The sequence below is a fragment of the Panulirus ornatus genome, chromosome 19 (assembly GCF_036320965.1).
Source record: "Panulirus ornatus isolate Po-2019 chromosome 19, ASM3632096v1, whole genome shotgun sequence".
NCBI lineage: Eukaryota > Metazoa > Arthropoda > Malacostraca > Decapoda > Palinuridae > Panulirus > Panulirus ornatus.
The window spans coordinates 32,530,653-32,543,035 of NC_092242.1; positions in this window are offsets into that span (position 1 = coordinate 32,530,653).

Below are 12,383 nucleotides of genomic sequence, written 5' to 3' on the forward strand. Positions count from 1 at the left end.
CAACTCCTGTTTCAGGAGTATTGCTACTCCTTCCCTTGCTCTTGTCCTCTCACTAACCCCTGACTTCACTCCCCAGACATTTCCAAACCACTCTTCCCCTTTACCCTTGAGCTTCGTTTCACTCAGAGCCAAAACATCCAGGTTCCTTTCCTCAAACATACTACCTATCTCTCCTTTTTTCACATCTTGGTTACATCCACACACATTTAGGCACCCCACTCTGAGCCTTCGAGGAGGATGATCACTCCCCGCGTGACTCCTTCTTCTGTTTCCCATTTTAGAAAGTTAATTACAAGGAGGGGAGGATTTCCGGCCCCCCGCTCCCGTCCCCTCTAGTCGCTTTCTACGACACGCGAGGAATACGTGGGAAGTATTCTTTCACCCCTATCCCCAGGGATAACATACACATATATATACATATACACACACACACACATACACACACATACGCACATACACACACACACACACACGTACATATATATACATATGAAAAATGTAAGAAACAATTTAGAAAACAAACTTTTAGCTTGAAAATATATATATATATATATATATATATATATATATATATATATATATATATATATATACACGTATTTATTTCTAAATATAACTACACAAGCTTGGAACATTTCCAAATACCTGGTATGTTTAATTTGATCATGAAATCATAAAGGAATGATAATCAAAGGAAAGTCGGATCATCTCATTTTTAGAGCCGTCCAGGATATTAGGCCCTTGGACAATCTATAGAAAATCAAATTCTTTTACAGAGACGAGTACATCCTAACTTACTAATTTACCTGTTTATTAACCGAGAAATGAATGCTGATATTTATCAACAAACTTATACCTCTGTAATTTGAGCACTCACTCTTATCCCCTTTGCCTTTGTACAATGGCACTATGCACGCATTCCGCCAATCCTCAGGCACCTCACCATGAGTCATACATACATTAAATAACCTTACCAACCAGTCAACAATACAGTCACCCCGTTTTTTAATAAATTCCACTGCAATACCATCCAAACCTGCTGCCTTGCCGGCTTTCATCTTCCGCAAAGCTTTTACTACCTCTTCTCTGTTTACCAAATCATTTTCCCTAACCCTCTCACTTTGCACACCACCTCGACCAAAACACCCTATATCTGCCACTCTGTCATCAGACACATTCAACAAACCTTCAAAATACTCATTCCATCTCCTTCTCACATCACCACTACTTGTTATCACCTCCCCATTTACGCCCTTCACTGAACTTCCCATTTGCTCCCTTGTCTTACGCACCCTATTTACCTCCTTCCAGAACATCTTTTTATTCTCCCTAAAATTTACTGATACTCTCTCACCCCAACTCTCATTTGCCCTTTTTTTCACCTCTTGCACCTTTCTCTTGACCTCCTGTCTCTTTCTTTTATACTTCTCCCACTCAATTGCATTTTTTCCCTGCAAAAATCTTCCAAATGCCTCTCGCTTCTCTTTCACTAATACTCTTACTTCTTCATCCCACCACTCACCACCCTTTCTAAACAGCCCACCTCCCACTCTTCTCATGCCACAAGCATCCCTTGCGCAATCCATCACTGATTCCCTAAATACATCCCATTCCTCCACCACTCCCCTTACTTCCATTGTTCTCACCTTTTTCCATTCTGTACACAGTCTCTCCTGGTACTTCCCAACACAGGTCTCCTTCCCAAGCTCACTTACTCTCACCACCTTCTTCACCCCAACATTCACTCCTCTTTTCTGAAAACCCATACTAATCTTCACCTTAGCCTCCACAAGATAATGATCAGACATCCCTCCAGTTGCACCTCTCAGCACATTAACATCCAAAAGTCTCTCTTTCGCACGCCTGTCAATTAACACGTAATCCAATAACGCTCTCTGGCCATCTCTCCTACTTACATAAGTGTACTTATGTATATCTCGCTTTTTAAACCAGTTATTCCCAATCATCAGTCCTTTTTCAGCACATAAATCTACAAGCTCTTCACCATTTCCATTTACAACACTGAACACCCCATGCATACCAATTATTCCCTCAACTGCCACATTACTCACCTTTGCATTCAAATCACCCATCACTATAACCCGGTCTCGTGCATCAAAACCGCTAACACACTCATTCAGCTGCTCCCAAAACACTTGCCTCTCATGATCTTTCTTCTCATGCCCAGGTGCATATGCACCAATAATCACCCACCTCTCTCCATCAACTTTCAATTTTACCCATATTAATCGAGAATTTACTTTCTTACATTCTATCACATACTCCCACAAATCCTGTTTCAGGAGTATTGCTACTCCTTCCCTTGCTCTTGTCCTCTCACTAACCCCTGACTTCACTCCCCAGACATTTCCAAAACACTCTTCCCCTTTACCCTTGAGCTTCGTTTCACTCAGAGCCAAAACATGCAGGTTCCTTTCCTCAAACATACTAACTATCTCTCCTTTTTTCACATCTTGGTTACATCCACACACATTTAGGCACCCCACTCTGAGCCTTCGAGGAGGATGATCACTCCCCGCGTGACTCCTTCTTCTGTTTCCCATTTTAGAAAGTTAATACAAGGAGGGGAGGATTTCCGGCCCCCCGCTCCCGTCCCCTCTAGTCGCTTTCTACGACACGCGAGGAATACGTGGGAAGTATAATATATATATATATATATATATATATATATATATATATATATATATATATATATATATATATATATATATTATCCCTGGGGATAGGGGTGAAAGAATACTTCCCACGCATTCCTCGCGTGTCGTAGAAAGCGACTAGAGGGGACGGGAGCGGGGGGCCAGAAATCCTCCCCTCCTTGTATTTTTTTTTTTAACTTTCTAAAATGGGAAACAGAAGAAGGAGTCACGCGGGGAGTGCTCATCCTCCTCGAAGGCTCAGAGTGGGGTGCCTAAATGTGTGTGGATGTAACCAAGATGTGAAAAAAGGAGAGATAGGTAGTATGTTTGAGGAAAGGAACCTGGATGTTTTGGCTCTGAGTGAAACGAAGCTCAAGGGTAAAGGGGAAGAGTGGTTTGGGAATGTCTGGGGAGTAAAGTCAGGGGTTAGTGAGAACACAAGAGCAAGGGAAGGAGTAGCAATACTCCTGAAACAGGAGTTGTGGGAGTATGTGATAGAATGTAAGAAAGTAAATTCTCGATTAATATGGGTAAAACTGAAAGTTGATGGAGAGAGATAGGTGATTATTGGTGCATATGCACCTGGGCATGAGAAGAAAGATCATGAGAGGCAAGTGTTTTGGGAGCAGCTGAATGAGTGTGTTAGTGGTTTTGATGCACGAGACCGGGTTATAGTGATGGGTGATTTGAATGCAAAGGTGAGTAATGTGGCAGTTGAGGGATTAATTGGTATACATGGGGGTGTTCAGTGTTGTAAATGGAAATGGTGAAGAGCTTGTACATTCATGTGCTGAAAAAGGACTGATGATTGGGAATACCTGGATTAAAAAGCGAGATATTCATAAGTATACTTATGTAAGTAGGAGAGATGGCCAGAGAGCGTTATTGGATTACGTGTTAATTGACAGACGCGCGAAAGAGAGACTTTTGGATGTTAATGTGCTAAGAGGTGCAACTGGAGGGATGTCTGATCATTATCTTGTGGAGGCTAAGGTGAAGATTTGTATGGGTTTTCAGAAAAGAAGAGTGAATGTTGGGGTGAAGAGGGTGGTGAAAGTAAGTGAGCTTGGGAAGGAGACTTGTGTGAGGAAGTACCAGGAGAGACTGAGTACAGAATGGAAAAAGGTGAGAACAATGGAAGTAAGGGGAGTGGGGGAGGAATGGGATGTATTTAGGGAATCAGTGATGGAGTGCGCAAAAGATGCTTGTGGCATGAGAAGAGTGGGAGGTGGGTTGATTAGAAAGGGTAGTGAGTGGTGGGATGAAGAAGTAAGAGTATTAGTGAAAGAGAAGAGAGAGGCATTTGGACGATTTTTGCAGGGAAAAAATGCAATTGAGTGGGAGATGTATAAAAGAAAGAGACAGGAGGTCAAGAGAAAGGTGCAAGAGGTGAAAAAAAGGGCAAATGAGAGTTGGGGTGAGAGAGTATCATTAAATTTTAGGGAGAATAAAAAGATGTTCTGGAAGGAGGTAAATAAAGTGCGTAAGACAAGGGAGCAAATGGGAACTTCAGTGAAGGGCGCAAATGGGGAGGTGATAACAAGAAGTGGTGATGTGAGAAGGAGATGGAGTGAGTATTTTGAAGGTTTGTTGAATGTGTTTGATGACAGAGTGGCGGATATAGGGTGTTTTGGTCGAGCTGGTGTGCAAAGTGAGAGGGTTAGGGAAAATGATTTGGTAAACAGAGAAGAGGTAGTAAAAGCTTTGCGGAAGATGAAAGCCGGCAAGGCAGCAGGTTTGGATGGTATTGCAGTGGAATTTATTACAAAAGGGGGTGACTGTATTGTTGACTGGTTGGTAAGGTTATTTAATGTATGTATGACTCATGGTGAGGTGCCTGAGGATTGGCGGAATGCGTGCATAGTGCCATTGTACAAAGGCAAAGGGGATAAGAGTGAGTGCTCAAATTACAGAGGTATAAGTTTGTTGAGTATTCCTGGTAAATTATATGGGAGGATATTGATTGAGAGGGTGAAGGCATGTACAGAGTATCAGATTGGGGAAGAGCAGTGTGGTTTCAGAAGTGGTAGAGGATGTGTGGATCAGGTGTTTGCTTTGAAGAATGTATGTGAGAAATATTTAGAAAAGCAAATGGATTTGTATGTAGCATTTATGGATCTGGAGAAGGCATATGATAGAGTTGATAGAGATGCTCTGTGGAAGGTATTAAGAATTAATGGTGTGGGAGGTAAGTTGTTAGAAGCAGTGAAAAGTTTTTATCGAGGATGTAAGGCATGTGTACGTGTAGGAAGAGAGGAAAGTGATTGGTTCTCAGTGAATGTAGGTTTGCGGCAGGGGTGTGTGATGTCTCCATGGTTGTTTAATTTGCTTATGGATGGGTTGTTAGGGAGGTGAATGCAAGAGTTTTGGAAAGAGGGGCAAGTATGAAGTCTGTTGGGGATGAGAGATCTTGGGAATTGAGTCAGTTGTTGTTCGCTTATGATGCAGCGCTGGTGGCTGATTCATGTGAGAAACTGCAGAAGCTGGTGACTGAGTTTGGTAAAGTGTGTGAAAGAAGAAAGTTAAGAGTAAATGTGAATAAGAGCAAGGTTATTAGGTACAGTAGGGTTGAGGGTCAAGTCAATTGGGAGGTGAGTTTGAATGGAGAAAAACTGGAGGAAGTGAAGTGTTTTAGATATCTGGGAGTGGATCTGGCAGCGGATGGAACCATGGAAGCGGAAGTGGATCATAGGGTGGGGGAGGGGGCGAAAATTCTGGGGGCCTTGAAGAATGTGTGGAGGTCGAGAACATTATCTCGGAAAGCAAAAATGGGTATGTTTGAAGGAATAGTGGTTCCAACAATGTTGTATGGTTGCGAGGCGTGGGCTATGGATAGAGTTGTGCGCAGGAGGATGGATGTGCTGGAAATGAGATGTTTGAGGACAATGTGTGGTGTGAGGTGGTTTGATCGAGTAAGTAACGTAAGGGTAAGAGAGATGTGTGGAAATAAAAAGAGCGTGGTTGAGAGAGCAGAAGAGGGTGTTTTGAAATGGTTTGGGCACATGGAGAGAATGAGTGAGGAAAGATTGACCAAGAGAATATATGTGTCGGAGGTGGAGGGAACGAGGAGAAGAGGGAGACCAAATTGGAGGTGGAAAGATGGATTGAAAAAGATTTTGTGTGATCGGGGCCTGAACATGCAGGAGGGTGAAAGGAGGGCAAGGAATCGAGTGACTTGGATCGATGTGGTTTACCGTGGTTGACTGTGCTGTCATTGGATTGAATAGGGCATGTGAAGCGTTGGTAAACCATGGAAAGCTGTGTAGGTATGTATATTTTGCGTTGTGGACGTATGTACTTACATGAGTATGGGGTGGTTTTTGGGGCCCTTTCTTTCGTCTGTTTTTCCCTTTCCGCTACCTCGCAAAAAGCGGGAGACAGCGACAAAGCATAAATAAAAAAAAAATTATATATATATATATTATATATATATATATATATATTATATTATTTATATATATATATATATATATATACTTAGAAATGCAAATGGATTTGTCTGTAGCCTTTATGGATCTGGAGAAGGCATATTGATAGAGTTGATGAGAATGCTCTGTGGATAGGTAGTAAGTAATATATGGTGGAGAGGAAAGTTGTTGAAGCATGTGAACAGTTTTTATTCGAGGATGTAAGGCATGTGTACGTGTAGGAAGAGAGGAAAGTGATTGGCTTCTTCAGTGATGTAGGTTGCGGCAGGGGTGTGTGATGTCTCTTGGCTGTTTTAATTTGTGTTGGATGGGGTTGTTAGGGATGGTAAAATGCAAGAGTTTTGGAAAGTGGGGCAAGTATGAAGTCTGTTGGGGATGAGGAGCTTGGAAGTGAGTCAGTTGTTGTTCGCTGATGATACAGCGCTTGGTGGGTGATTCGTGAGGAAACTGCCAGAAGATGGTGGTCTGAGTTTGGTAAAGTGTTGTGGTAAGAGAAAGTTACAGAGTAAATGTGAATAAGAGAAAGGGGTTATTAGGTACAGTAGTGTTGAGGGTCAGTCATTGGGAGGTGAGTATGAATGGTAGAAAAACTGGAGGAAGTGAAGTGTTTTTAAGATATCTGGGAGTGGATCTGGAGCGGATGGAACCATGAAGCGGATGTGGATCATAGAGTGGGGGAGGGGGCAAAAATTTTCTGGGGGGGGGGACCTTGAGAATGGTGTGGAAGTCGAGACATTATCGCGGAAAGCAAAAATGGGTATGTTTGAAGGAATAGTGGTTCCAACAATGTTGTATGGTTGCGAGGCGTGGGCTATGGATAGAGTTGTGCGCAGGAGGATGGATGTGCTGGAAATGAGATGTTTGAGGACAATGTGTGGTGTGAGGTGGTTTGATCGAGTGAGTAACGTAAGGGTAAGAGAGATGTGTGGAAATAAAAAGAGCGTGGTTGACGAGAGCAGAAGAGGGTGTTTTGAAGTGGTTTGGGCACATGGAGAGAATGAGTGAGGAAAGATTGACCAAGAGGATATATGTGTCGGAGGTGGAGGGAACGAGGAGAAGAGGGAGACCAAATTGGAGGTGGAAAGATGGAGTGAAAAAGATTTTGTGTGATCGGGGCCTGAACATGCAGGAGGGTGAAAGGAGGGCAAGGAATAGAGTGAATTGGTGCGATGTGGTATACCGGGGTTGACGTGCTGTCAGTGGATTGAATCAAGGCATGTGAAGCGTCTGGGGTAAACCATGGAGCTGTGTAGGTATGTTATATTTTGCGTGTGTGGACGTATGTTTATACATGTGTATGCTATATGGGGGGGGTTGGGCCATTTCTTTGTCCTTGTTTCCTTGCGCTACTAGCAAACGCGGGAGTCAGCGGACAAAACAAAGTATAATAAAAAAGTTTTTATACTAATATTTATCTTTATTATATATATATTTATATTTATTATTATATATTTTTTATATATAATTTTTTTTTTATTCCAATCATAATATACGTAGTTTGATTAAATTGTATGATATTTTACTCAATGAAGTTAAGGATGGGTGTGTAATTACTTAGTGTATGAGTTGGTTACCTTGTACCATGCGATCCACAAGTTGTTTTGGTAAAGCTTCAGGAGACATCTGGCCTAAAAGTTTCAAATTAGTGAACCAGATGACATCAACGAAGCTATCGCCTGTGTTAGAAGTTCTAGGAACTGGTGAATCACGGATTGCTGTATGAGTTATGTCACGGTTCTTCTTGGCTGCTGAATATGGGGAAAATTGCCTCTATTAGGCTGTATGTAATGAATTTGATGAAAGGAGATTCTATTGCTGAAAAGATTGTTGAGCATTATACTGCACTGGCATTTCAACCCTTATCAAGTACACACTTTATATTTAGCCACAGCCCCTTGTAAAGTAAGTTGTATCAATGTTGATGATGGCCACAGTTCACAGTTATGGAAGGCACAAAATACCTGTTGGAGGGAATTCAGTCTGGGGCACGGTCCCCTGTTGTCTGTCTATAATGCAAGGAAGTATCTACTTTGTCATGGGCCATCTCTTACCCTCTCCAGTAGGGGTGTTGCTCACGATGACAGAGTTGATGTATTTATGGGTAAGACTTATTTGCCTTTAAAGATATGCTTATAGAGAATAACCTGTCACACAGTTACTTCAGCTTTTTGCCAGAATTAAAAATAACTATAAGATATCCCTTTAATTTGCAAATTTGCATACATGAGACCACAAACTATTACTTTGTAATGAAGGTGATTAAGATTTGTCTTGTCATTGTAGGAGCTTTCATTAATTCCTTTACTAAATAGATATTTGAATGAATATATAACAGTAGCATGCTTTCCGACAATGTTTCAAATGGAGCTCTCTTCGCCAACGGAACTCCTTGGGACCAACAGTGATGATGTACACGTTTGTGATTCAAGAACATTGCAACACAAAAACCCCGCCAGGTGTAGAGCTGTCCCACAGTGTATCGAGACAGAAATCCCCAGGAAACTTTTTTTTTAAAAGGGGGAAATAATGTTATGTGTTGTTACTGGATGTGATTGTTTCAACATAGGTGCTTTGGACAAGAAAAAAGTGAACTTGAAAAAATGTAGCTTAGACATGAAGCTTATTAGATAACAGTGGTCAAATTGATAGAATACTGTTGACGTTTGTTATGTAAATAAATTATACTTTCCTTTTTCCATCAGCCAGAGGTGAACCATATGTTGACATCCATTTTTTTATTTCATTTCAAGCTAGAAGTTTCAGTTTTCTACATTGTTCTTACTTTTTTCATATGTATATATAATGTATGTGTCGTTGTGTGTGTTATGTGGCGTATGTATGTGTGTGTGTATGTGTATATATATATATATCTATATATAATTTTTATATTTATATATATAAAAATATTTATTATATATTATATATATATATATATATATATATATATATATATGTATATATATTTTTATATATATATATAATATATATATATATATATATATATATATATATTATAATATATATATTTTTTATTTTTTTTTCTTTTTTTTTTTATACTTTGTCGCTGTCTCCCGCGTTTGGCGAGGTAGCGCAAGGAAACAGACGAAAGAAATGCCCAAACCCCCCCCCCTCCACATACACATTTGTACATACACACGTCACACCACGCAAATTATAACATAACCTACACAGCTTTCCATGGTTTACCCCAGACGTTCTCATTTGCCTTATTCACTCCTCTGACCGCACGTCAACCCCTGTATACCACATCGCTCCAATTCACTCTATTCCTCTGCCCTCCTTACACCTCCTGCATGTTCAGGCCCAGATCACACAAAATCGTTTTCACTCATCTTTCCACCTCAATTTGGTCTCCCTCTTCTCCTCTTTTCCCTCAACCTCCGTCATATATCCTCTTGGTCAATCTTTCCTCACTCATTTCTCAATGTGCCCAAACCATTTCAAACCCTCTCATGCTCTCTCAACCACGCTCTTTTTTTTCCACACATTCTCTCTTACCCTCTACGTTTCTTACTCGATCAAACACCTCACACCACACATTGGTCTCAAACATTCATTTTCCAGCACCATCCATCCTCCTGCGCACAACTCCATCCACAGCCAAGCCTCGCAACCTTATAACAACATTTGTTGGAACCACTATTCATTCTAACATACCATTTTTGCGTTCCGTGGATATGTTCTCGACTTCCACACATTTTTCAGGCCCCCAAAAAATTTTCCCCCCCTCCCCCTCCCTATGATCATTCCGCTTCCAGGGTTTTCCATCCGCTGAGCTGATCCACTCCAGATATCTAAAACATTTTCACTTCCTCCAGTTTTTCTCCATTCAAACTCACCTCCCAATTGACTTGGACCCTCAACCTTACTGTACCTAATAACCTTGCTTTATTCACTTTCACTCTTAACTTTCTTTTTCCACACACTTTACAAACTCAAGTCACCAGCTTCTGCAGTTTCTCACATGTATCAGCCACCAGCGCTGTATCATCAGCGAACAAACAAACTGTCTCACTTCCCAAGCTCTCTCATCCCCAACAGACTTCATACTTCCCCCTCTTTCCAGGATCTTGTTTTTTTTTACCATTTACCTCCCTATCAACCCATCAATAAACAAATTAAACAACCATGGAGACATCACACACCCCTGCCGAAAAACCTACATTCACTGAGACCCAATCACTTTCTCTCTTCCTACACGTTAAACTGCCTTACATCCTCGATAAAAATTTTTCACTGCTTCTAACAAAGCTTGCCCCCCCTCACAAATATTCTTTAATACCTTCCACAGAGCATCTCTATCAACTCTATATATTTACCTTCTCCAGATCATAATGCTACTTACAAATCCATTTGCTTTTCTAAGAATTTCTCACATTACATTCTTCAAGCAAACACCTGACCCCACACATTTCCTCTACCACTTTCGGAAACCGCACTGTCTTCCCCAATCTGTTGCTCTGTTCATGCCTTCACCCTCTCAATTCATACCCTCCCATATAATTTAACAGGAATACTAAAACAAACCTTTTTTTTTTTTTTTTTTCTTACTTTGTCGCTGTCTCCCGCGTTTGCGAGTAGGCAAGGAAACAGACGAAAGAAATTGCCAACCCCCCCACCATTAACCACATGTACATACACACGTCCACACACGGAAATATACATTACCCACAAGCTTTCCATGGTTTTACCCCAGGACGCTTGCACAGCCTGATTCACGTCCACTGACAGCACGTCAACCCCTGGTATACCACATCGCCCCAAATTTTCACTCTATTCCTTGCCCTCCTTTCACCCTCCTGCATGTTTCAGGCCGGATCACACAATTCTCCTCGTTCCCTCCACCTCCGACACATATATCCTCTTGGTCAATTTTTCCCCTCACTCATTCTTCCTTGTGCCCACCATTCAAAAACACCCTCTTCTGCTCTCTCAACCACGCTCTTTTTATTTCCACACAATCTTCTCTTACCCTTACGTATACTTACTCGATCAAAACCTACTCACACCACACATTGTCTCAAACATCTCATTTCAGCACATCCATCCTCCCTTTACTGCACAACTCTATCCATAGCCCACGCCTGCAACCATACAACATTGTTGGATACTACTAATTCCTTCAAACATACCTTTTATGCTTTCCGAGATAAAAGTTCTCGACTTCCACACATTTTTCAAGGCTCCAAAATTTGCGCCCCCTCCCCACCCTATGATTCCGACTTCCGCTTCCATGGTTCCATCCGCTGACAGATCCACTCCCAGATATCTAAAACACTTCACTTCCTCCAGTTTTTCTCCATTCAAACTCACCTCCCAATTGACTTGACCCTCAACCCTACTGTACCTAATAACCTTGCTCTTATTCACATTTACTCTTAACTTTCTTCTTCCACACACTTTACCAAACTCAGTCACCAGCTTCTGCAGTTTCTCACATGAATCAGCCACCAGCGCTGTATCATCAGCGAACAACAACTGACTCACTTCCCAAGCTCTCTCATCCCCAACAGACTTCATACTTGCCCCTCTTTCCAAGACTCTTGCATTTACCTCCCTAACAACCCCATCCATAAACAAATTAAACAACCATGGAGACATCACACACCCCTGCCGCAAACCTACATTCACTGAGAACCAATCACTTTCCTCTCTTCCTACACGTACACATGCCTTACATCCTCGATAAAAACTTTTCACTGCTTCTAACAACTTGCCTCCCACACCATATATTCTTAATACCTTCCACAGAGCATCTCTATCAACTCTATCATATGCCTTCTCCAGATCCATAAATGCTACATACAAATCCATTTGCTTTTCTAAGTATTTCTCACATACATTCTTCAAAGCAAACACCTGATCCACACATCCTCTACCACTTCTGAAACCACACTGCTCTTCCCCAATCTGATGCTCTGTACATGCCTTCACCCTCTCAATCAATACCCTCCCATATAATTTACCAGGAATACTCAACAAACTTATACCTCTGTAATTTGAGCACTCACTCTTATCCCCTTTGCCTTTGTACAATGGCACTATGCACGCATTCCGCCAATCCTCAGGCACCTCACCATGAGTCATACATACATTAAATAACCTTACCAACCAGTCAACAATACAGTCACCCCCTTTTTTAATAAATTCCACTGCAATACCATCCAAACCTGCTGCCTTGCCGGCTTTCATCTTCCGCAAAGCTTTTACTACCTCTTCTCTGTTTACCAAATCATTTTCCCTAACCCTCTCACTTTGCACACCACCTCGACCAAAA